Below are 27,801 nucleotides of genomic sequence, written 5' to 3' on the forward strand. Positions count from 1 at the left end.
TTACCATGATGGCTGTGAAATGGTTAACTTTCCGATTATATCACCACTGCCTCTACATTGATCAAATGACATTCTGTTGTAAGGAAATCTTTACCACCATTTGTTTACAGTTTTATTAATATATTTCACATACCATACAATTCCCCCTTTCAAAATGTGCAACTCAGTGGTTTTTAGTGTAGTCAGAATTGTATGGACATCACCACAATCAATTTAAGAACATTTCAGGCCGGGCACGGTGGCTCACGCCTGTAATCCCAGCACTTTGGGAGGCCGAGGCGGGCGGATCACAAGGTCAGGAGATCGAGACCACGGTGAAACCCCGTCTCTACTAAAAATACAAAAAATTAGCCGGGCGCGGGTGTGGGCGCTTGTAGTCCCAGCTACTCGGGAGGCTGAGGCAGGAGAATGGCGTGAACCCGGGAGGCGGAGCTTGCAGTGAGCCGAGATCGCGCCACTGCACTCCAGCCTGGGCGACAGAGCGAGACTCCGTCTCAAAAAAAAAAAAAAAAGAACATTTCAGCACCCCAGAAAGAAACCCCATACCTGCTAGCAGTCATCCCCCCATTTCCCCCAGCCCTAGGGAAACACTAATCTACTTTCTCTCTCTACAGATTTGCCTATTCTGAATATCTTGTATCAATGGAATAATATAATGTGTAATCTGGCTTCTTGTACTTGGCATGATGTTTTTGATTTCACCCATTTTGTGGCATGTGTCAATACATCGCTCCCTTTTATTGCTGAATTATTCTCTGTATAGACTTATGAATTCCTATTTTTAGGCAGTGAGTTATAATCATTATTGTACTTATTTATTTTTTTGATGCTCAACTTCCCCAGATTTGGGTCTTTCAAGCTAGTTTTTGTTTCCTTTTGACATGTCCCTATCACTTTTTTGGAACATTTTGTTTGTTCTTATAAGACAGCCTACCTGATGAACATTTTTGCCTCCTTCCTTCCTAGTGAAAACCTTCGTTCCCAACAACATCATTGCATTCATTTGCCCAGTCCTGCAATACGTATTAAATAATTTCTGAATTGCTAAAGCCATGTCGTCATGGAAAGCTCATCTACTAACCAGAGTAAAAGATTTATTTGTAGTTCTTTTCTCCATAGACTGAGGCTAGTCAAGTTCCTGTGTTCACAAATTGGTTGGATTAATTCTTTTTCCCCCTTCGTTGTGGCTTTATTACTCATTTGAGAGAACATTGTTTTCACTGGTTCATTTGTTTGTATTGTTACAGTTTTCACTCCATCTTGCCTTGGTTTTATTTTTTAATATGTAGAACATTAATATCCTTCCAAAAGTGAAAACTAATAAAGCATGTATACTTAAAGAAGTATAATTCCCTGACCTATCTCCCCTAACCCATTCCTTTTGCACGCTTCGAAGGTAACTAATTTCTTTTTTTTGTTTGTTTCACAGCAGTTTAATATGTAATATTGAAAAACTGGAAGCGACCCAAATGTACATCAGAGAGTAGATAAATAAATTATGGCATATTAATACAACAGAATGCCACACAAAACCAAAAACTTCTATACATAACTGATCCTGTAAATCATATATAATATAGAGTAAAAATCATATAAAAATTATATTTTACTCAACGTACACAAAATTCAGAAACAGACAAAACTATGGTGATAGAAGTGAGAATAGTGGTTAGTTGGGGGTGAGATGCTTGGGCTGGGGGTGTTGGTGCTATTGACATTAAAGATAAGAGAGCCCTGTTCTGGTACTGGGAATCTATTTATTGAGCTGAGTGGTGATCACATGTGTATATACTTAAGCAAGAATTCACTGAACTATATGCTTATGTATCTTTTGCAGTGTACCTGTTATACCTCATTTACAAATTAAATTGATATAATGCTGCAATATGTACTTTCATCCGCACAGTTTTTCTTTTTTCTCTTCTTTCTGGGTAATTTCTTTTTATTTTATTATACTTTAAGTTCTAGGGTACATGTGCACAATGTGCAGGTTTGTTACCTAGGTATACATGTGCCATGTTGGTTTGCTGTACCTATCAACTCATCATTTACATTAGGTATTTCTCCTAACGCTATCCCTCCCCCAGCACCCCCCACCACAACAGACCCCAGTGTGTGTGTGATATTCCCCTGCCTGTGTCCATGTGTTCTCATTGTTCAGCTCCCACTTATGAGTGAGAACATGCAGTGTTTGGTTTTCTGTCCTTGTGATATTTTGCTTAGAATGATGGTTTCCAGCTTCATCCATGTCCCTGCAAAGGACATGAACTCATCCTTTTTTACGGCTGCATAGTATTCCATGGTATATGTGTGCCACATTTTCTTTATCCAGTCTATTATTGGTGGACATTTGTGTTGGTTCCAAGACTTTGCTATTGTGAATAGTGCTGCAGTAAACATACATGTGCATGTGTCTTTATAATAGCATGATTTATAATCCTTTGGGTATATACCCAGTAATGGGATGGCTGGGTCAAATGGTATTTCTAGTTCTAGATCCTTGAGGAATTGCCACACTGTCTTCCACAATGGTTGAACTAATTTACACTCCCACCAATAGTGTAAAAGTGTTCCTATTTCTCCACATCCTCTCCAGCATCTGTTGTTTCCTGACTTTTTAATGATTGCCATTCTAACTGGCATGAGATGGTATTTCATTGTGGTTTTGATTTGCATTTCTCTGATGATCAGAGATGATGAGTATTTTTTCATATGTCTGTTGGTTGCATAAATATCTTCTTTTGAGAAGTGTCTGTTCATATCCTTTGCCCACTTTTTGATGGGGTCGTTTATTTTTTTCTCATAAATTTAAGTTCTTTGTAGATTCTGGATATTAGCCCTTTGTCAGATGGATAGATTGCAAAAATTTTCTCCCATTCTGTAGGTTGCCTGTTCACTCTGATGATAGTTTCTTTTGCTGTGCAGAAGCTCTTTAGTTTAATTAGATCCCATTTGTCTATTTTGGCTTTTGTTGCCATTGCTTTTGGTGTTTTAGTCAGGAAGTCTTTGCCCATGCCTATGTCCTGAATGGTAGTGCCTAGACTTTCTTCTAGGGTTTTTTTTTTTTGTTTTTTTTGTTTTTTTTTGAGACGGAGTCTTGCTCTGTCACCCAGGCTGGAGTGCAGTGGCCAGATCTCGGCTCACTGCAAGCTCCGCCTCCTGGGTTCACGCCATTCTCCTGCCTCAGCCTCCCGAGTAGCTGGGACTACAGGCGCCCGCCACCTCGCCCGGCTAGTTTTTTGTATTTTTTAGTAGAGACGGGGTTTCACCGTGTTAGCCAGGATGGTCTCGATCTCCTGACCTCGTGATCCACCCGTCTCAGCCTCCCAAAGTGCTGGGATTACAGGCTTGAGCCACCGTGCCCGGCCTCTTCTAGGGTTTTTATGGTTTCAGGTCTTACATTTAAGTCTTCATCCATCTTGAGTTAACTTTTGTATAAGGTGTAAGGAAGGGATCCAGTTTCAGCTTTCTACATATGGCTAGCCAGTTTTCCCAGGACCACTTATTAAATAGGGAATCCTTTCCCCATTGCTTGTTTTTGTCAGGTTTGTCAAAGATCAGATGGTTGTAGATGTGTGGTGTTATTTCTGAGGCTTCTATTCTGTTCCATTGGTCTATATCTCTGTTTTGGTACCAGTACCATGCTGTTTTGGTTAAAGGTAACCAATTTATTTATTTTCTGATATGTCCTTCCTCTTTTTCTTTTTGTGCAAAATAATGAACCTATGTATGTTTTCTTTCTTCCTCATTTGCTATAAAAAGGTAGTATACTATGGATATTCTTTTGCTTTTTGTCTTTTTTCTCTTAATAATATATCCTGGAAGTCACACCAAATTAGTTCAGAAGACATTCCCGCCCCCCAATTTTACACAACTATATAATACTCTATTGTGTGTATGTACCACATTTAATTATTTTTCTTTCTTTTTTTAAAAAATTATACTTTAAGTTCTAGGATACATGTACATAATGTGCAGGTTTGTTACATAGGTATACATGTGCCATGTTGGTTTGCTGCACCCATCAACTCGTCATTTACATTAGGTGTATCTCCTAATGCTATCCCTCCCCCAGGCCCCAGCCCCCGCCAGGCCCCGGTGTGTGTACCACATTTTATTATACTAGTCTCCTATACTGCAATGAGTAACCTTGTGCATATGTATTTTCAGATGTTTGGAGGTATATCTTTTCTGGATTTCTAGGAGTAAAATTGCTGGTTGATGGTTAAGCAACCATCAGGTAGGTTTGTTAGGTATAGCAAATTCCCTTCATATGAGATGGGTTTCTCCACAGCCTTGCTAACAGAATGCACCATTTTGTCAAACTGATGGACAAGAAATAGTATCTTAGGGTAGTTTAATTTGTATTTGGCTTATTATTAATGAAATTGATCTTTTAAAGGCCATTTTTGTGAACTTTATTGAAGTATAGTTGAAATCCTATGAACTGTATAAAATTTAATCAGTATACAATCAGTATAAAACATTTCTATCACCCCTAAAATTTTTCCTGTGGCTCTTTAAATAAATTCCTCCCTCCACCCCTGTGCCCAAGGAACCACTGATTTGCTTTTTGTTATTTTAGATTAGTTTGCACTATCTAAATTTGTATATAAACATCAAGCCATGTGTATTCTTTTATCTGGTTTCTTTCAGCGTAGTGATTCTGAGATTCACCCGCATTGTTATGTGTATCAGACCCTGTTCTTTTTTATCGCTGAATACTATTCTATTGTGTGAATATGCTACATTTTGTTTCTCTTTTTTTTTTTTTTTTTTTTTTTGAGATGGAGTCTTGCTCAGTCGCCCAGGCTGGAGTGCAGTGGCGCGATCTCAGCTCACTGCAAGCTCCGCCTTCTGGGTTCAGGCCATTCTCCTGCCTCAGCCTCCTGAGTAGCTGGGACTGCAGGCGCCCGCCGCCACGCCCGGCAATTTTTTTGCATTTTTAGTAGAGACGGAGTTTCACCGTGTTAGCCAGGATGGTCTCGATCTCCTGACCTCATGATCCGCCCGTCTCGGCCTCCCAAAGTGCTGGGATTACAGGCGTGAGCCACCGCGCCCGGCCTCTGTTTATCTCTTTACCTGATAATGGACATTTAGGTTGTTTCTAGTTTGGGACTATTGCAAATAAAGTTACTATGAAAATTTGTGTACAAGTCATTGTGTAGACATATGTTTTTGTTTCCCTTGGGTAAGTATCTGACAGAATGGTTTATTATGGGTGAAACTGAGCATTTTAAATGCTCATTAAATGTCATTTTTTAATGTCATTTTAAATGTCATTTTTCTATCTTTTGTGATTATCCATTCATGTGTTTTGCCCATTTTCCTTTTTTTTTTTTTTTTGAAACACTTTTTTTTCAAATTTTAGATTCAGGAGATACATGCATAGGTTTGTTACCTGGGTATACTACATGATACTGAGGTGTGGGGTACAGATGATCCTGTCATTTAGGTACTGAGCATAGTATCTAACAGTTACTTTTTCAGCTCTTGTCCTCGTCCTTCCCTGCCCCTAGTAGTTCCCAGTTTCTACTGCTGTCATCTCTAAGTCCATGAGTACCCCAATCTTTGGCTCCCACTTATAAATGAGAACATGTGGCATTTGGTTTTCTGTTCCTGCATTAATTTACTTAGGATAATGGCTTCCAGCTGCATCCATGTTGCTGCAAAGGACATGATTTTGTTCTCTTTTTATGGCTGTGTGGTATTACATGGTGTATACATTTTCTTTATCCAACTCATTTGTTGTTAGGCACCTAGGTTGACTCTGTATCTTTGCTATTGTGAGCAGTGCCATGATGAACATGTGAGTGCATGTGTCTTTTTGGTAGGAAGATTTTTCATTTGGATGTATACCTTATAAGAGGATTTCTGGGTTGAATAGTGGTTCTAAGTTCTTTGATAAATCTCCATAAGTGCTTTCCACAGTGGCTGAACTAATTTACATTCCCACCAACAGTGTATAAGGGTTTCCTTTTCTCTGCAGCCTTGCCAGCATCTGTTGTTCTTTGACTTTTTAATAGACATTCAGACTGGTATGAAATGATATCTCCTATAAAATCTTGTGATTTTGACTTGCATTTCTCTGATTAGTGATGTGGAGCATTTTTTCATGTGTTTGTTATTTTTCTGTAAGATTTTTCATCTTCTCTTTTTTAAAATTTATTTTTTTAGTTGAGATGAGGTCTTGCTATGTGGCCCAGGCTGCTCTTAAACTCCTGGCCTCAAGCGATCCTCCCACATTGGCCCCGGTCTTCTCTATTTTTAAAGCTCTTTCTGTATTAGGAACATTAGATCTTTATCTCGAAATGGTACAGATATTTTCCCCCTATTTTTCATTTGTATGTTAATTTTACTTGAAGTGTTTTTATGCACAATTTTAAATTCATTTGATGGCAAATGTATTGTTCTTAATGGTATCTGAATTTTCAATCATAGTTACGAATCTTTTCCTTTTTTTTTTTGAGCGACAAGGCTGTTTATTTCATATTAATTAGGAATCCTTTCCTTCGGCCCACATTATGGAGAAATTTGCCTGTTTTCTTCTATTAGTATAGTTTTACCTTTTATGTTTAGATTTCTGATCATTTGAAGTTTACTCTGTGTATGGTGAAGAAAGGATCTAATTTATCCTTTCTAAATGGGTAGCTGGTTGTACTGAGATCTCAAACATTTATTTTTGTCCTAGTGATTGAAGAAATCACCTCTATGATTTACATATATATATACTGGAGACAGGGTCTCGTTCTGTTGCCCATGCTGGAGTGCAGTGGCACCATTACAGCTTATTGCAACCTTGAACTCCTGGGCTCAAGTCATTCTCTTGCCTCAGCTTCTCAAGTAGCTGGCATTACAGGCTTGTGGCACCATGCCTGGTTAATGTTATACTTTGTAGAGACAGGGCTCAAGCTATCCTCCCACCTTGGCCTCCTGAAGTGCTGGGATTACAGGCGTGGGCCACCAGGTCTGGCCATATGCCATATTACTATATGTTCTTTTTCTATTATATTTCATTTGTTGGTCTACTTCGTGTTTTAGTACAACCTTGTTTTAAGTATAGAGGCTTTGTTGTATATTTTAATTATGTGGTAGGACTAGTCTCTCTCCCCTTCCCCTCAGTTAATCTTCCTTTTCGCATTTTTAAGGTATTCTTGTATGTTTTTTTCTCTATATTAACTTTATCAACCTGTCTAGCTCCAAAAAAAAATCTTGTTAGTATTTTTGAGATAATATTAAATTTATAAGTTAACTTAGGGAGAACTGACATTTTGATGATTTGGTATTCTAACCAAGAACAAGAGGTATCCTTCCATTTGTTAAAGTATTCTTTGGTTAAATATATGTTGAGGTAAATATATTAAAAAACTGAACCAGAAATTACTTCCATGACAGAGGTAAAAAACAAGTAGTTTATTTTGTTTGCTTTCCAATAAAGGAAAGCAACAACTTAAAAACAATAATAACATACTGCTTAATTATCTTTAATTGTGCTGAGGAATTACAGACATCTTGGTCTGCAGCATTCAAGTTTACTAGACAGCACTTCCTTAAGTGTGCTCTAGATAAATATGAAGGGTAGTTGCTTCTAGGTATAGAAAGTCTAGTCACAACAAGGCTTTTTTTGAAGTGGTCTTGGATCCTGTTGAGAACCTGAAAGCTATGGTTTGAAGTGGTCTTGGATCCTGTTGAGAACCTGAAAGCTATGGACGATTTCCCTCAAACTACATAAGCTTACAATATTTTTTGCAGGGGAGCAGAGGGGAGCAGAGACCCCCCCTTGAAACCAATACTTAGATACTAGTTTTGAACTCCTACACTGTGGGTTATATATTACAGTCTTACAAACCTAGAGAAGGGTAGGCAATAACTTTACACATGGACAATAATACATATTATTCATGCCTCCCTATTTCTTTTGAGGGGTTCATAACCTAAATTTGTTGGCAAGCAAATTTTATTTTGGTATGTAAAGTTTCACCAAGAAGATCATAGAGTTGTTCCTGTAAAGAAAAAAAAAAGTAGAAAAGAGAATTAGCATCTACCTTCTTCCTCCAGTGATGGTCAATCTTTTCAGTTAATTTCATGTTAACAATGTAAACTTTAGATTTGAAAAATATATACATTGAAAATACAGTAGTTGATGGCATACCCATGCATATTCTGAGCATTAAGGAAAAAGAAGCTGTGTTGTGATTAATCTTCAGGTTTGGAAATCTCACTCTAGAGCTGAAAAATCTAAGAGACAAAGGCAAGAAGGCAGAAGACTGAACTGCTGCTGATGCCACTAGTATCCTTCAGATTTCCTCAAGCACTAAATCCGAATGCTACAGTAAGGGCCAACAGTAAGACACGGGCATGGTGCTCCTCTGCAGGCTAACCTGGGCACATTCCCACTTGATATCACATTCTAAGGACTTGCACAGGATGCCTGCTGGGGAGATAAGGCTGGAGGGGGCAATATGTGTGGACAGATTATAAAAGGCCCTGTTTACTACCACAGAGTTTAGATTCTCCGAGACAAAAGGAACCCTCAAAATGGAATGGCATGATAAGATCTGGTTTTTTTGAATGAGTTACTCTGTTGGAGAGTGAAATGGGAGGGTGAAGAGGCCTTCTGAGGCAAGAAGACTTACTCAGGAAGCTGTACAAGAACAATAAAGGCCTTAAAAGGCTGTGCAGGCACAAGATAGGATTAAAAGGATTTGGAGATTGGACCAGGAGCAGGACCCATCAAGGATGACCATATTTACTTAACAAGGATGTGGGAATGTTGGAACTTGGAGGTCCCTTTCCTTCTAGCCAAATAATCTTCAAAGACATTTTTCCATCTCCTGCCTGACGACAACAGGAATAAAATGTTCTTCAGTCCCAACTGCCACCACTGTGAAGGCACAGACAAGAAAGAGGAGAGGAAGTAGAAAGTAGATAGTAAACAAAACAGGTACTGATGGTTAGGAGGCTAACCTTGTCACGGTACTCAGTGATTTCTGAGCCATTAGTGGCTTAACCTAGGTTTTTATTGGTCCGAGGCTGGGGCAAGCTTATGCTAGCACTGTGCATTTATGCAGTGCTTTTATTTCCAGTATCTGTACTTCTATTTTCATTCTCCATTTTATTCATCCAATAATAACTTTCTTATTTTCACTGAGTCAACTGGCAGTATGTTCTGGACTATATTAAAACCGTTTTCCAAAGTTTTGCCATGGCTCCAGTTTCCAAAATCACCACCACTTCAGCAAATTTGGCCAAGTTTATTTATATTGTTTAGTGAGTAACAACATACAAATGGTAAATGAAGACAGTACAGTAATCTTAAGTGTGTAGCTTGAATTTTTACTTATGTATACATCTGTATAACCACCCTCTAGATAAAAGTATACAACATTTTCTGTACTGCATGAGATTCTCTTGTGTACTTTTCAGTCTGTTCCTTGAAAGGTTAATCACTATTCTGACTTCTATAAACATCTTTTCGTTGTGCTTATTCTTAAACTTTGTATAAATGAGTCACACACTAGAACTTGTTTGTGTCTGATTTCTTTCACTCAACATGGTATCTCTATGTGATTTCTTCAACTTGTTGGAGCTGATTTTTTTTAATGTGCAATATTCCATTATGTAAATCTATTACAATTGAGCATTTGGATTGTTTCATCTTTTGGATATTATGAACAAAGCTGCTGTGAATATAATGTACAAATGAGAGAACATAGCACTAATTTCTTTTGAGTATAAAGAATGGAATTGCTAGATCATAAAGTAGATGCATGTTATCTCTAGTAGAAACTCAGTGGTTTTTCAGAACAATTGTATTATTGTGCATGTTCCCCCAGCTACGAATAAGAGTTCTACATCCTTGGGCCAGGCATGGTGGCTCATGCCTGTAATCCCAGCACTGTGGGAGGCCGAGGCAGGCAGATCACGAGCTCAGGAGATCGAGACCACCCTAGCTAACACAGTGAAACCCCATCTCTAATAAAAATAGAAAAGAAAATTAACCAGGTTGGGTGGCACATGCCTGTAGTCCCAGCTACTTGGGAAGCTGAGGCAAGAGAATCACTTGAATCCAGGAGGCAGAGGTTGCAGTGAGCCAAGATCACGCCACTGCACTCCAGCCTGGGCAACAGAGTGAGACTCCATCTCAAAAAAAAAAAAGAAAGAAAGAAAGAAAAGAATTCTACATCCTTAAAAACACTTAGGATTGTCAATCTTTTAAATTTGAGCCTTTCTGGGAGTGGTGGTAGTGGTTTCTTGTTGTGATTTTTAACTTGCGTCATCCTGACGGGTCATATGAAGCCCTGGTGAGCTTTATTTCATTATTTTGACCATTTGGATATCTATCTTTTCCAAGTTTCTGTTCAAGTCTTTGTCTAATTTTTTATTGGGCTGGTTGTCTTTTAATAATTTGTAGAAATCTATTTTTTTTTTTTTTTTTTTTGGTAATAGTAGTTCCGAATTGTTTGTTAGATATATGTATTGCAAGTATCCTCTAGTCTGGTTTGCAAACATTTATTTATAAGCAAATGTAACATTATGTTCTTAACCTAAAGGTTATAAGAAGACTGGGGAAAAAATTCTAAGGTATATTTTGGCATATTCTTATGCATTAAAGAAGTGAGTCATGTTTCAGATAAATTTTTTAAAAAAGTATTTAGTTCATTTCAACTAGCCATTTATGAAGCATCTGTTCACATCTTCTAAGGGTTCCAAGATATGTAAGATAGGTCCTCCCATGAGGTGTTACTGTGGAGAAAGAGAGGCAAGTGGGCAACCAAGACTGCTGTAAGATGTGAAAAGCGGCGTATAACATGCTACAGGAGCAAGGATGAGGGAGAAACTCATTTGGCCTGAGACGGCAGTATTGGAAGAAGGGAAGTCTTTGAAGATGGAGCAAGAGTTTCCATGGTTGTTCAGGCTTTGCAGGAAAAGGGAACATAAGAAACAAATGCCCAGAGGAATGAAAGGGCCATATGCCAAGGAGCAGCGGGTGTGGTGGTCAGAACATAGGATAGGAGAAAGAAGGAATGATTTGTAATAAAGCAGAAAAAGCCAAGTGAAGATGGGAGAACCTTATTAGCATTGTTAGAACTTCAGACTTTTATCCTGTATGCTAGCCAGACACCTCAGGATTTTCAAATTATGGAAGTAATAAGATCAGGTCTGAATAGATTAAATATGATTAGAACATGGGTTTTTCATCTTTTCTGGCCTTGAACCCCTTTGGCTATCTGATAAAGTCCATGAATCCCTCAGAGTATAATTTATATTAGGTTAAATATCATATATTTAATCTTTGTATAAATTAAAATACATAGGAATTAAAAGGAATTCAATAATTTTGAAATATAAAATAGTTCTTAATCGTGATACTTGCTCAATTATTAGCACATTTAAAAGAATCTAGTGGTAGGTCTAATCATAATTTCAAAGTAATGCATATAAATGATACCTTGAGATATGTGTCAACTTTAATCATGTTATGAAAATATCTAATTTCTGTTGGTAACAGTCACTGGTACTGCGGTTTGTTGCTTATGTTTATAAGCATAAAGGAAATGCTAAATTTCAGTTGGATGTAAATGAAAATAAAAGCAAACTTTTCTAGAATTCACAATGTCACAGACCCAGTGAATCCTATGCATATATGCCAAGCTAGGACCCTCTGTAATGAGAAGGACACCCCAGCTGATAGGATAGACTGGAAGAGGGGGTAAGTGAAAGGCAGGGAGGCCAATTAGGAAGCTGTTTCAATGATCCAGATAAGCCTGAATGGAGGCTGTTGTGGTTGGGTAGAGGGCAGTGGCTAGTATTTGGAAATAGAATCCAGGTGTGTATATTGCAGGGTGTGTAGGGGAATGGGTGGGGAAGCGGGAGGGAGGAATGGCTAGAGGAGTTCACTGAGGTTTCTAGCTTGGGTAAGACAGAGGATGGCAGACTAAGCCACACTAGCTCTTACCTGGGTTGCAGGAATAGCCTACTGTTAGTTAGTTTCCATGTGTCTGCTCTTGCCCCACTATCATCTAATTTCAACAGAGCAGTCAGAGTGAACGTTTTAAACATAAGTAAGACCACATAATGTCTCTGCTCAAAGCCCTGCAATGACCAGTCCTTATGATAGTCCCTAAAACCCCATGTAATCGAGGCCTCCATCCCCTCTCCAACCTCATTTTCTACTGTCTCCCCACCCACATTCATTGAGTTCCAGCTGCAATTGCTCTTCACAAGCATATAAGGGAATGCTCCTGCCTTGAGCCTTTGTGCTGACTGTCCCTTGGCCTGGAACAGTCTTCCTCTAGATAGCCACATGCTAACTCCCTTAACTCCTTCATGGCTTTGCTCAAACCTCTTCAAGTCTTTTCTCCCTTAACCTCCTTCCGATGATGCCTACCCTGACAACCCTATCTGGAAATGCCTTTCCCCAAATCCCACTTACTCTGTTCAATTTTTTCCTGCCTCTCATATCTCATACCATTTATTCATTTATTGTCCCTCTCAGTCTACATAGCAAAAATGAGTCCCTGCACACTCATAGGTGCATGAGGACAAGATTATTTTTGTTCACTGTTCCAAATATCAACAACAGTGACTGGTGCAAAGTAGGTGCTCAATAGATATAGTAAGAATGAATAGGGAGGATTTTAATCACAAAGGAAGAAAAGGCAGGAGAGAAGTAGAAGCTCTCAGGGAAGAAAGAGAATGTTGTTGATTTAATATTGATTTGGAAGGATCTGTCAGTCATCCTGTAGATGTAGACAGCTGGGTAGCCTGGAGGGCAGGAAAGGATGGTTTATGCTAGAAATGTAGATTTGGAAGCTGATTGGCACAAGGGAGACAGATAAAGCGTGGACTTGTTCAGAGAGTACTTTAGCCTGAGCAATTTGGTGGTAAAATTAATATTTAAAAAGTAGTCAGGGCCAGGCATGGTGGCTCACATTTGTAATCCCAGCACTTTAGGAGACCAAGGTGGGTGGATTGCTTTAGGAGACCAATGCTGTGAAACCCCATCTCTACTAAAAACACAAAAATTAGCCAGGCATGGTGATGCACACCTGTAATCCCAGCTTCTTGGGAGGCCGAGGCATGAGAATTGCCTGAACTCAGGAGGTAGAGGTTGCAGTGAGCCGGGATCACACCACTACACTCCAGCCTGGGCCATAGGGTGAGACCCTGTCTCAAAAAAAAACAAAACAAAAAACAGGAAAAAAAAAAAAAAAGAAAAAAAAAAACAAAGAATAATGGGGACAGTATGGTGATTGTCCCTGGGAAATCAGTGAGACAAAATATATTTTAAATTTAAATTTTAAAATGTGTAATAGATTTTTTTCTTAGTACTCTGGCAGCAGTGCTGTTGTAAAACAGTGGAGTTCTATGTATATCATAAACGTTCTATTTTGGCATTGTGTGTATTTTGTATTTTCTAGCTTATCTGATAATAGGGCGTGAGGTCGAATTTTCATGAGTTCTTTTTTTTTTTTTAATTAAAAAACTAGAGATGGGGTCTGTCTATAGTCCAACTCCTGGGCTCAAGCAATTCTCTCACCTCGGCCTCCCAAAGTGGTGGGATTATGGTCGTGAACCACCACACCCAGCAAATTTTCAGAAATTCTTGAGTCTCAAAGTAGAAATGGTAATTATTTGTTTTAATTCTGAGCAATCATATATTAAAACATACTCAGCAGGCCAGGAGCAGTGGCTCACGCCTGTAGTCCCAGCACTTTGGGAGGCCGAGGAGGGCAGATCACTACAGGAGTTTGAGACCAGCCTGACCAACATGGAGAAACCCTGTCTCTACTAAAAATACAGAATTAGCCAGATGTGGTGGTGCATGCCTGTAATCCCAGCTACTCGGGAGGCTGAGGCAGGAGAATTATTTGAACCCAGGAGGTGGAGGTTGCAGTGAGCGGAGATCGTGCCATTGCACCCCAGCCTGGGCAACAAGAGCGAAACTTCATCTCGAAAAACAAACAAACAAAAACTCTCTCTCTCTCTCTATACACACACACACACACACACACACACACACACACACACACACTCAGCTGAGGGATTAAGTGGACCATATAAAGAGATTCACATGAAACATTACAAAATTCTATGTTGTATATTTGGAGGAAATGTATAAAAATGCAAAGCAGTCACACCTTATGGTGCGCTTAACCCATTAATTTAGAGAACTTGAGCAAAAGAGAAGAGAGAGCGAGGTATCAGAGAGAACAATTTAAGTAGTTCAGACACACATATCTGCCATTCCACTCACCTATTGTCTTCTACATAAGTATGAGAGGCAAGGCTAGAAGTGGTTTTTCTATTAAGTTGGTATTAGTTTTTATCTGTCTCTCTTAGAGTAAGCATTTCACTGTGCCAAGTGCAATTCTAGTATTCCACATAAATTTTTGGAATTAATTTGTTAAACTCCATTAGAAAATATTTTGGAAATCTTGACTGAGATTACGTTGACTTTATGGCTTGAGAAAGGACAGACAAGATCTGTCTTCCAATTTATTTAGATCTTTTATGCCATTTTTCACAGGTCTTTAATGTTTTTAAATTAGATTTATTTCTAAGTGATAGTATGGTTTTGTTTTTGTGAATAGACCCCATCCCTTAACATTTTCTACCCAGTGATGATATACTAGAAGCTATTAATTTGTAAAATGTTGGTCATATATCCAACCGCAGTACTAAATTCTATTAGTTCTGCTAATTTAACTATATTCTCCAAAATAGTTTTTTTTGTTTTTTTTGTTTGTTTGTTTGTTTGTTTTGAGATAGAGTCTTGCTCTGTCACCCAGGCCGGAGTGAAGGAGCATGATCTCGGCTCACTGCAACCTCTGCCTCCTGGGTTCAAGCAATTCTCCTGCCTCGGCCTCCTGAGTAGCTGAGATTACAGGCATGCACCACCATGCCCGGCTAATTTTTGTAGTTTTGGTAGAGATGGGGTTTCTCCATGTTGGCCAGGCTGGTCTCAAACTCCTGACCTCAAGTGATCCACCCACCTCGGCCTCCCAAAGTGCTGAGATTACAGGGGTGAGCCACTGCACCATGCCCAAAATAGTTTTGTTTCAATCTTTCCATTTGTATGTCTCTTTTGCTGTTTTAGCATATTGACTAAAACTTAAAGTGGCAAAAGATATTCTTGTTCTCGACTTTCAAGGAATGCTTGCTTTGAATGTTTCACTATTAGGTGTGATACTTACTATAAGGTTTGGTAAATGCTCTATAAGAGAGTTTTGTGCCAGGCATGGTGGCTCATGTTTGCAATCCCAAGGTATGGGAGGCTAAAGCATAAGGATCAATTGAGGCCAGGAGTGCAAGGCCAGCCTGGTCAACAGAGTAAGACTCCATCTCTTAAAAAAAAAAAAAAAAAAAAAAAGGCCCTGTGCTGTAACTCACACCTCAGGAGGCTGAGACAGGAGGATTGCTTGAGTCCAGGGGTTCCAAACTGCAGTGAGCCTGATTAAGCCACTGCACTCCAGCCTGATCAACAGAGTGAGACCCCATCTCTAAGAAGAAAAAGAGAAAGTTTTCAGGCTGGGTACAGTGGCTTGTGCCTGTAATCCCAGCACTTTGGGGCCAAAGCAGGACAATGGCTTGAGCTCAGGAGTTTGAGACCAGCCTGGGCAATATGGTGAAACCATGTCTCTACAAAAAATACAAAAATTAGCTGGGCGTGGTTGTGCATACTTAAGATCACAGTTACTCAGGAGGCTGAGGCGGGAGGGTTGCCTGAGCCTGGGAAGCAGAGGTTGCAGTGAGCAAGGATCACGCCACTGCACTCCAGCCTGGGTGATGGAGCAAAACCCTGTATCAAAAGTTTTCCTTTCTTTTTAGCTCTCAAAAACATCTTAATAGGAATGAATATTAAATTTTGTCAAGTGTAGATTTTGGCATAAAACAATCATTTGCTTTCTATTTTCTTCACTCAGATAGTATGGCAATTTGTATTAATACATTTTATAATTTTGAAGCAGTCCTACATTCCTAGGATAAACTCTTGGTCATGATGTAATATTCCTTTAATACACTGCTGGATTCTGTGCTGATATTTCGTATTTTTCTTTCTATGTTTATAGTTGAGATTTATTTCTTATGTTTTTGGGGGGAATGGAGGACTACTTTTCATTTTGGTTTATTAGGATTGTGTTGATCTAAAATGAAATGGGAGACTCTTTATCCTTTTCCTTTGCTCTAGTCAGCTTATTTAAAAAAAAAAAAAAAAGGCAAGATCTACTCTTTGATGGTTTAGTAGAACTTTCTCAAACTCTTCTGGGCCTGGTATCTCTTCTTGGAGTGGATCTTTGACTCATTTTCCAATTTCTTTTTCTTTTCTTATTTATTTATTTTTGACACAGGTCTTGCTCTGTCTCTCAGGTTGGAGTACAGTGGCGTGATTAAGTCTCACTGCAGCCTTCACCACCCGGGCTCAAGTGATCCTCCCACCTCAGCCTCCTGAGTAGCTGGGACTACAGGTATGCACCACCATGCCTGGCTAATTTTTTAACTTGTTGTAGAGACGGAGTCTCACTATATTGCCTAGGCTGGTCTTGAAACCCTGGGCTCAAGCTACTCTCCTGTCTCAGCCTCCCAAATCTTTTCAGTTTCTTAGATGATGATCAATCTATTTGGGTTCTCTAGCTATTCTTGATTCCATTTAATAGTTTATAGTTTCCTTAAGGCCATCTATTCATTTTAGTTTTCAAATTTGAATGTATAAAATTACATATAAACCTGATAATTAAAAGTTACCTGCTGTAGCCACAGTTATCTTTCTAATTTCCAATGTTGTTTGTGTTCCCAGAGAGTTGCAGACATTTAAACTGCAGCCTATTTAATTGAAGACAAGAAGAGAATTTCCACAGCAGTACTATAGCAACAAATAAGACTAAGTCTTATAAAGCAATTAGAAGTTCAGGTGTTTAGGGATTTGGGTATCTTGGAAAGAAAGCCTAAAATGTTTGAATGATAAAATATAAGAGCATTTTTACTCTCTTGATGCTCCACTAAAATAATAACTAAAGAGTCCTAGATGGATAAGCAGAGATTGACTAGGTAAAAAAAAAAAAAAGCCCTAGAAACTCAGAAGCGTTTAACAGGGCTCCCTCAACTCTCCACTCCCCCTGGGCCATCTTATCTCTACTGGGAAAGACATTCATTCTTAATTTTAGTTGGTCTAAGAAATATAACATTAAAATCCTTTGCTTGACTATTGAGTTACCAGCAGGATCATCACAGAATGCATCAATGTCAATTCCTTGACATTTCAATTTCACCAAGCCTCAGATTCTATCTTCTCCATTTTTCTTCATCTAGTTTAATGAATCACCTGTATCTTTATTTTCAGTCTGTTATCTTGGGCAATCCATGCCATTAATTTTCAGTTTATCTTTTACTTAGGATGAGGAAAAATGGCCAGACTTTTTATTCCAGGATTCACTCCATTTACAGGTGGCACATTACCCCTGTTGCAAAATGCTAGCATATCAATGTCATTTTCTCCTCTTCTTCTGTTGGATTCTGCAAGTCTCATCTTGTTACAGTACTATACTTCTGGCTCTACTTAGAGGCCATGTTCTACTTAACAGTTTATGGTTTTGTCAACCTTCTTTCTGTTGTTCACTTTGTTTCAGATGTGCTAAATTTTAGAAAGCTCTGAACTAAGCTGTACTTTGATATAAATATCCTTAGATTAAAATGTTAACACATGGGTTTTAATGTTACATCCTTATTCATGTAATATATTCGGAAACCATGAATATTTAAAATGAAAGCAAACAAATGTAAATCACATGCTTCTGACATACATTAAGTTTAGGTTTCTCCGTATGTATTAAGACCCAAGGAGTCTAAATATTCCAGACTAGACCATAGCACAATCCAGGCAGGAGTCATGTCAATCTTATTCACTACTAAATTCCTAATGCTAGTACATGTCTGGCACATAGTAGGTTATCAGTACTTATTATTGATTGAATAAGTAACTGACATAGATATAGGGAATCTAATTCAATAACGCATTAACTTCTTCACTCATGATTTGAAAGTGATGTAAAATTGTATTAGATATTTTCAAGTTTCAAGTATCAGAGATGTTTAGGTTGCCTTTGTTACAAACTTGTTTATTGGAAAGATTCACGGAGCCTTAAAAGGAACACAAAAAAATCTCAACAGGTATACAGTCAAGTTTCACAGAAAAATGGACCATCATTGCCATCATTCAGGACTGGCAGTACCTCCAGCAGCCTAACTATAGCTTTTGGCTTAGGAGTACTTGGTATCCATTCAGAACCCTCTGTTGTTCCTTTCTCCATTGCTCATTGTTAGGGAGGCTTCTGTGTCTGCTCCAGCTGCCACTAACTCTGCATGTCTGATGCACATCACTACACTCCCATCAGCACCATCATAAAGAATATGATTGGCCAATCACTAACCATGAGAATGTACTTCTTCCGTTGGGCTCAGTTCTCTAGCACTGAGCAACTTTGTCGGCTGCTTGCCAGCCTATAGAGTGTTGCCTTCAGGTCAGGTATTGATTGCTGGTTCAGCCACTTCTGGCCAGGGGAGTTAGGGTCACATGGCCAAAAGGGAGCCACAAATGAGGCAGGTACACTGAGGCACCTTTCATGGCCTAGTGCTACCTTACTATTAAAGGTAATAACCAGGGGCTGTCTTGTGTCAATAGCTAATCATCCAAATAGCTATACTGATTTTATTTCATATTCATGTTTCCATGTCTTCATAACATCTTTGCTATGTGAATTTCATTGGCTAGACAAGGCATCAACACCCAGTCACGTTTCCAAGAATCATGGTACATTCTGATGAAGAGACAGAAATGAGCCATGATTTACTGAGAGGAAAATGTCATGTATATAGCACACTGCAAAGAAATTCAATACACGTATATTTTTGAATAACAGCTAGGGACATTTTTTAGTTTTTCACATGTGACTGCCTACAAATCAAACATTTCTGAAGTATATTACTCTCAGAAAAACAATTTCTGCAAAACCTCTGCATGTTGGATTTTGCTGGCACACATCGAGATCATGGACAATGTTTTTTGGGGGGATATAGTACAAACAATGTTGAATTCCCAAAATATGTGCCTGGGATAAAACTAACTATTCTCAGAATTATATGTATCGTAATAACCTGGTATGAAGTAAGGATTTGATTCAAAGCAATGGCACTGTGAATTTCCCAACTGTGGGTTATTTTCTGAATACACAGTGAGTTCAACTGGGCCCAGGCTACCTTTCTCCATCTGTAAAGTGTTTCAAAATTGTTCCTTCTCTTTTGGGTGACATGATTGCCAGATCAAAAAGATATTTCTCAGTCCTTGTCTTATTCGACTTTTCCACAACAGCCAACATAGCTAAACACCCTTTCCTTCCTGATAGACCATGGCACCAATATGTTCATCTACTCCCATGCAGCAGCCACCGTTTACAGGCTGATGGCTTCTGAGTACTATACCTTCAAATGAGACCTCATCCTGAAATCCCAGAGCAGAATCTTTTTCTGTCTTCAGAATGTCTGTCTAGATGCTATAGGTTTTCCAAACAAAATGCCTCTGAAACTAAGTTCTTTTGGTCCTTTTCTCCCCCACCCCCATCTCTCAGTGGCCAATCTGATCATTCTCTTGTATTTCTTATCTTAAAGTACATGGTGACCTACCAACTATTCTGAGGAGGATTGATGACTGACCTCTCTTTCCCTACAGCCAGTCACCACCAGAGTTCTATCAATTCTACCTCCTAAAACTCTCTCCAGTCCATCTTCTCTGCTCCATCCTGCTGCCATTGCTTTAGTTCACATTTACATGAGCTTGAGGTTGGATCACTGGAATAACTTCTTTGCTACCACCTCCCCCACCATTCTCTTCCCATCTCCATCTTCTGTTGTTGAAGCAATCTTTCTGAAACAATCTATTTGTTAACCTTTTATAGCTTTCTGTCATCTACAAGAAATTCCAAATTCACTACTATAGTTACTTTGGTTTGCTGTTGCTGCAACAATGATGCATAACAAACCCTTCCAGAAATTAGCAGCTTTAAACAATAACTTATTCTTTTTTTTTTTTTTTTTTTTTGAGACGGAGTCTCGCTCTGCCACCCAGGCTGGAGTGCAGTGGCCAGATCTCGGCTCACTGCAAGCTCCACATCCCGGGTTCACGCCATTCTCCTGCCTCAGCCTCCCGAGTATCTGGGACTACAGGCGCCCGCCACCTCGCCCGGCTAGTTTTTTGTATTCTTTAGTAGAGACGGGGTTTCACCGTGTCAGCCAGGATGGTCTCGATCTCCTGACCTCATGATCCGCCCGTCTCGGCCTCCCAAAGTGCTGGGATTACAGGCTTGAGCCACCGCGCCCGGCCAACAATAACTTATTCTTATGAATCTATGGGTCAGCCATGATGGTTCTGCTAATCAAAGTTGGGTTGATGTGTGAGTCAGTTCCAGTCCCTTCCATGTGTCTTATTCTCCTGGGAACAGCAGGTTAGCCCAGGCATCTGATTTTCATGGTAATGGCAGAGACAACAACAGAGGAAATAGGCAAGATTTCTTAAGATTTAGCTCAGAGCTAGTATACTGTCCCTTCAGCCTCATTCTCTTCATTAGAGCAATTTATGTGGCTGAACCAAGAGCTGGGACATATACTCTGACCTATTAGTGGGAGGGACTGCAGTTACCTGCCAAAGGCATGGATGTGGGGAGGAATGAAGACTGGGGCTAATGCCAAAACACACACACACACACACACACACACACACACAGAGAGAAGCAAAACCTCTCTCTAATGCTGTACCTATTGCTTATGTTTAACCTTCTTGAAACTGACCTTCCAAAACGGCATCTTGATATGTTCTAACATGCCTCAGTGACATGCTGTTTCATCTGTGAAGAATAGCTTCCACCATCCTACCCCACTTTGCCTGTCAACCTCACTCTTTATTCTCCAAAATATAGCTAATATGTTCTTTTCTTTCCTTAGCAGCCTCCTCTCCTAGAGAGAATTAACTTTTCCTTCTTTGTGCCACGTGTTTTCCTTATGCATGAATATTTTTGCTGTTATCAAACGAAACTGCAATTATTTATTAACATGACTGTCTCCCTTCTAGATTGATAGAGCTTTTTGGGGTAAACACTTCCTTTTCTAGTCTCTGTATTTCTAGGGCCCAGCAAAGTATTTGCCATACAAAGTTCAATGAATACGGAATTGAATTAAACTTACATTATACAGAAATGACATTTTGGAAATAAAGACCAATTATTTTGAATTGCAGGTAAAGAATTTGCCTGTGCAATTTGAAATAAGAAGGCTAATGTTCTCTTTTCTCTGAAGCATGGCAGCATGAAATTATTGAGAGCCAGGCATAGCAGAGCTTGCCTTTAACCACGGCTACTAGGGAGGCTGAGGTAGGAGGACTGATTGAGCTCCCAGGAGTTAGAGACCAGTCTGGGAAACACTGCAAGACCCCATCTGAAAATGCAAAAGGAAAACTGAGATATATACAATCAGCAAATAAAGGAATAGCTCCTAGAATTCTCTATGCCTAATTGAGCTTTGAGGTTCTGATAGAAGCAGCAGAAACTGGATTTATCAAAAAGGTACTACAGGTTGTTTTATCATGCTCTACTACATGTGAAGACTTTAGTCTCAATTATGAGTTTTCCCATTTGTGAAAAGGGGTTAGGGAATTTCTGTAGTTTTTATGCATTCTTACAAACCTTTTTCTTTTTTAAATTGAGACAGTAACCTTAGAAAATATTTCTCTTACAAATCTTTTTGAAGGGTAGAACTCTGTTCAAAAATCCTTTTCTGAAATACCTGATCTGTTTATATTGCACATTTTGAAATGGAGATCACTGTTGCTGTTTATATCTACTTTTCAAGTCCAATGTATGAAATCTTTTTAACCATGAAAAGTACTATTGTGGAATTCTCATTAGGATGCAATGAACTGATATATTCTGATGAAAAGATGTAAAGGATCAGTAACGTCATTTATAATAAACAATGTCTCTACCAGCTCATGAAGAGTGAAGCTGCTTAGAGTGAAGCCTGCCCATCACTGCTTCTGAAAATAGCTCACATTGTTTGGGTAGGTAGTTCTGTGTGGGACCCTCTAACAAGTATGAAGAGAAAATTAGTTTCTATGAAAACTCTACTGAACCTAAAGTGGGTGCTGTGGCTCATTTGTGTAATCCCGTGGGAGGCTGAGGTGGGAAGATCACTTGAGTGAGTCCAGGAGTTTGAGACCAGCCTGGGCAACATAGCGAGAACTCCTCTGCCCTACCCCGGCAAATAAGTTAAAAAATGAGCAGGCACAGTGGTGATGGTGGTGGGTGGCTATAGGCCTACCTCCTCCAGAGGCTGAGGCAGAAGGATAATTTGCCCACAGGAGTCCAAGGTTACAATGAGCTAAGATATTCCACTGCACTCCAGCCTGGGTGAGAGAGTGAGACCCTGTCTCTAAAAAACAAACACCTGTAATCCCAGCACTTTGTGAGGCCAAGGCCAGGCAGATCACTTGAGCCCAGCAGTTCAAGACCAGCCTGGGCAACATGGCAAAACTCCTTTTCAACAAAATACATAAAAATTAGCTGGGTGTGGTGGCATGTACCTTTAGTCCCAGCTACTCAGGAGGCTGAGGCAGGAGGATCATTTAAGCCTGGAAGGCAGAGGTTGCAGCAAGCCAGGATCATACCACTGCACTCCGGCCTGGGCAACAGAACAAGACCCTGTCTTAGAAAAACCAAAAAAAAGGCCGGGCGCGGTGGCTCAAGCCTGTAATCCCAGCACTTTGGGAGGCCGAGACGGGCGGATCACGAGGTCAGGAGATCGAGACCATCCTGGCTAATATGGTGAAACCCCGTCTCTACTAAAATAAATACAAAAAACTAGCCGGGCGAGGTGGTGGGTGCCTGTAGTCCCAGCTATTCGGGAGGCTGAGGCAGGAGAATGGCGTGAACCCGGGAGGCGGAGCTTGCAGTGAGCTGAGATCCGGCCACTGCACTCCAACCTGGGCGACAAAGCGAGACTCAGTCTCAAAAAAAAAAAAAAAAAAAAAAAAGAAAAACCAAAAAAAAAAAAAACTCTACTGAATCTAGCCTGTTTTCAGAAGGGCTGTTCACCATTGTTCCTACTATATCTAGGTTGTGCCCTTACCATTTTGTGATGCATTCAAGTCTCATTAGGGTGCGCTGAACCCTTGATAAGATAGGGCAATTAAATGCCACATGACACATTTAAAAAAAAAAAAAAGAAAAAGAAAAGATTAGGGCAAGCAGCAAGTTTCCTTAGCCCAGAATTTGTACCACTAAAAGGCATCACTTGGTTGAGGAACATGGCTGATTTTCACATGACTTCTGAGATGCTGGGTAAGCCACTGAGTCCCACAGCAAATAGAAATATTATGTAAGCTACATATGTAACTTTAAATTTTCCATTAGCCACATTTTGAAAAATTAAAAATAAAATATTTTTAATTTTTTTTTTTTTTTTTTTTTTTTTTTGAGGCGGAGTCTTCACTCTGTCGCCCAGGCTGGAGTGCAGTGGCACCATCTCGGCTCACTGCAAGCTCCGCCTCCCGGGTTCGCACCATTCTCCTGCCTCAGCCTCCCGAGTAGCTGGGACTACAGGCGCCCGCCACCTTGCCCGGCTAATTTTTTTTTTTTGTATTTTAGTAGAGACGGGGTTTCACCGTGTTAGCCAGGATGGTCTCGATCTCCTGACCTCGTGATCCGCCCATCTCGGCCTCCCAAAGTGCAGGGATTACAGGCATGAGCCACTGCGCCCGGCCATTTTTAATTTTTTGAATTATGAATTTGAATAATGAATTTGAATAATGAAAAATTAAAAAATAAATAAAAAATTAAAAATATTTCAAGTACTACCGTTTCAACATGTGATCAATATTTTGAAAGTATCAATAGGGATATTATACACTTTTTTCACACTGTCTTTGAAATCTGCTATATATTTTATACTCACAGCACATTTCAATTTGTAGGTTCAGTTCTCATTAGAAATACCTGATGTGGAGCTAGGCACGGTGGCTCCTGCCTATAATAACAACACTTTGGGAGGCGGAGGCAGGAGCTCTGCTTGAGCTAGGATCACACCACTGCACTCTAGCCCGAGTAACAGAGCAAGACCCTGTCTCTTGGAAGAACTTTAAAAATTTGGAAAAAAAAAAAAAAAAAAAAAGAAAACCTGATCTGTATTTAGATTTCCTAAAATCTGCAGTTAAAAAATTAGATTCACTTCTTGGCCTTTTGGCTGAGATCAAGTGTAAAAAAAATTAGATTCATATACTCAGTTATTCCAAGCATACTTAGCTTTAAAAATGAGTTCAATTATTGAAAATTTGTTTGTTTGTTTGTTTTTAGAGACAGGATCTTGCAGTGTTGCCTAGGTTGGAGTGCAGGGGCACAATCATAGCTCACTGCAGTCTTGAACTCCTGGGCTCAAGTGATCCTCCTGCCTCAGCTTCCTGAGTAGCTAGGACTACAGGCTCATGCCATCATGCCTGGCTAGCTTTCTTTTTTTTTTTTTTTTTTTTTTTTTTTGAGACAGAGTCTCGCTCTGTCGCCCCGGCTGGAGTGCAGTGGCCGGATCTCAGCTCACTGCAAGCTCCGCCTCCCGGGTTCATGCCATTCTCCTGCCTCAGCCTCCCGAGTAGCTGGGACTACAGGCGCCCGCCACCTCGCCCGGCTAGTTTTTTGTATTTTTTAGTAGAGACGGGGTTTCACCATGTTAGCCAGGATAGTGGCTAGCTTTCTAACATTTTTATAGAGACAATGGTCTCCCTATGTTGCCCAGGATGGTCTCAAATTCCTGACCTCAAGCAAGCCTCCCACCTGGGCCTCCTAAAGTGCCAGAATTACAGCCATGAGCTACCATGCCCAGCTGAAAAGTTATATTTAAATTAATTAAAATTAACAATTCAGTTTCTCAGTTTCACTAGTCACATTTCAAGCACTCAATAACCACAGATGACTATAGTTACTGTATAGGCCAGGGCAGTTCTAGAGAGTAGTGACAGCCTTGAATCTTTGTGCCTAGGCTGGTGCTATTCAACAAGACAAAGGATTTGGAAGTCAGTCCATCTGCCCTTAAAATATAAAAGGAATATGCAATTTTAAGATCATAAATATGTGTTCAGAAAAAAGACAGATGGTGTGTGTGAGTGTATGGGTTCTAAAAGACATTGTGAGGTGAGACTTTGGGCCCTGAAAGTCCAGAAGGGTTTCCATAGTAGTTGGGGGTGGGGATCTCGTGTAGGGCAGAAGCCCAGTGTCAGGAAGGTGCAGGGTTTGGGTGGAAAATGAAACTAAGAGACCTGTAACAAATAGTGGGTAAGAACATATGCTCTCAAGTCATGCTCACTAGGTATGAATCCTGACTCTGCTACTGCCTAACTGCTTAAACTTGGGCAAATTATTTAACTTGCCCTTTCCTGTTTATTTGGTTATAAAATAGGGATAATATTTCATAGGGATGTTGTATTAAATGGACTAATAAATATATAAATCATTCAGAATAGTGCTTATGACTTAAGTACAGCTGCTATTATCTGAGGATGACCAATTGCTCTTTGGGGTGTACATATAACAAACTAACCAGAGCTATTTGATTTAGAACTTATATCTTAAAGCACTAAGCCTAAGTGTATAGCAACCAATTTAAATTCTAAATGCAGAACCATTTCTCAACATTTCTGAGCCATAATTTACCCACTTGAAAATTTTGAAATTATTTAACTTATTTCAGAATATTATAGTAGAAATTAAATGAGCCTATTCAGGAAGCAGTTGCCTTCTACTTATTATGTATAGCTTTGGGAAAGTTACTTGTTTCTCTGAGCCTCAATTTCCTAATCTGAGAAATAGTTATCACCCTCTTTGGATCAAATACATAATATATGTAAAATGCTGAGCACAGTTACTGTCATGAAAAACGGCCATTATTATTCTTTAAAAAGACATTAAGTCTTGGTGGCTTAGAGACCTCCAGAAGCTTAGCAAAATGGTCAGATTAATTAAAGGTTTATCCACCTTGAAGTTTAGAGGCCCTTGTGTTTCTAAGCCCTAAGACACTTATGCAGGCTGGGACCAGAAAGAATACATTTTTACTTCCTTATACCTGTGGTTTTAGAGGGTAGACAAACAGGAACCTCAAAAAAGAATAAGCCAGACAACCAACTTATGTGAAGGTAGAGGGTTGTTTACAGAAGCCAATGCCTTAGCAATGACTCCATGATTTTTCTCTTAGAAATTAATTGTACTGAATTTAAGCAGATAATGAGAAACAATTTAGATATGGAAAAGATAGCTTGCATTTCATCTTGTTTCAACAAGTACTAAAAGTACACAGTTTGTTTTTTTATCTTTGCAAGAACAGATTTATTTATACATTTTAATTCTACTCATCTTTATTTCTACAATATTTCATGGTGAATAAGATGTACTGATTACCATCTTTAAAATAATGTATCTTCATTTGATTCTTAACCACTTACTCATGATTATCCTCTAGCTGTGGGTCATAGAGTTGTTCTTTTAAGATACTAGAGAGATCTTAACACTTTTCACTCATTTACTGTAACTTTTACAGAATTAAAGATCTTCATGTTTGCGTAACCATTCAGAACCTCCATTCTCTTTCTTAGTCACATGGTCATCTTCCCTGTGTGTCTTCTGCCTTCAAACCTCTCCTTATCAGGACACTAGTCAATGGATTTGGAATCTACCCTAATGATCCACCTCATCTTAACTTCATTACTGTACATATATCTAAGTTCACATTCACAGATGGGAGATGAGAGTAGGACTGCAACATATCTCTCTCTCTCTTTTTTTTTTTTTTTTTTTTGAGGGGAGAACACATTTCAACCCACAATGGGTTGCTACTATTATGAGACAACATATAATGTATACATTGCCACATTGCCTCAAAAGTATAATGAAAATGTATCATTTACAAATGAAATTTGTGCTACCCACCAATTTCTCACCTCTAGCTTTATCCCACTAGGGAGAAAATGCCAGCCAGTATTAGACGTGCAGAAGATAGGCATGCACAAGAAAAGCATATTAGGGAATACAAAGGTTAACACTGAGCTCCTACTTTATATCCAGTTCTTTGGTAAGTGCTAGGGATACAAGAAAGAAAAAGGTACCAATCCCTGCTCTGGGGGAGCTCATCCTGGTAGTCTGGACTGGTTCCATGACTTTGGTCATAGTAACAGCCTTGTATTCATAAAGTGAGCAAACCAGTTATCCTCATCACCTTAATAAGTAAAAGAACTTAGAGACAGTCATTACAGATTGATCAGACACCACCCATTTCAACAAAATCTGTAAAAGTTGAGGGGATGAAGATGAGTTGCTGAAGATGAATTAACGTTTTTTGAAGTTAGTTACTCATATATGGCTTCGGAACCCTAGGGGAAAGCAAAATGGAAAGCAAATCAGATGAAAAGAGGGTAAGGTTCTTGCCAGCTATCTTGATTCCCTTGCTTACCCTTACCCTTCACCAACATTTGTTCTGCTTACGTGCTCTGAGGTGTGAACAGAGCACCTTAGAGTGAATTGCCATTTCAAGTCATTATTTCCAAACATTCTGAACATGTGCTACATAATCATAAGATAAAAGAAAGCAATAACTATTGTCAGAGTCTAAACACCTCAATTTTATAGGTGAAACAAAGATTTTAGAATATGACTCGATTAGGGCCATGTAACTGTAATAGTACTGTAAGCTCCTTGAGAGTAGTGACCCTATCTGGTTTTG

The 27,801-nt window shown here is 39.3% G+C and overlaps 1 protein-coding gene across 2 annotated transcripts in view; it reads left to right on the forward strand.

Annotated features, from left to right (window-relative positions):
- ATOSA (atos homolog A) overlaps positions 1-27,801 on the forward strand; it is a 133,965-nt gene that overhangs the window by 2,665 nt on the left and 103,499 nt on the right. The window contains exon 2 of one of the 2 annotated variants that reach the window (XM_071066828.1): positions 16,356-16,472. The exons of the other annotated variant lie outside the window; for it this stretch is intronic. The gene's annotated coding sequence lies outside the window, so the exon portion shown is untranslated. The remainder of the gene's footprint in view (positions 1-16,355; positions 16,473-27,801) is intronic. 2 annotated transcript variants of the gene reach the window in all.

Source organism: Macaca nemestrina, chromosome 7 (genome assembly GCF_043159975.1).
Source record: "Macaca nemestrina isolate mMacNem1 chromosome 7, mMacNem.hap1, whole genome shotgun sequence".
NCBI classification, from domain to species: domain Eukaryota; kingdom Metazoa; phylum Chordata; class Mammalia; order Primates; family Cercopithecidae; genus Macaca; species Macaca nemestrina.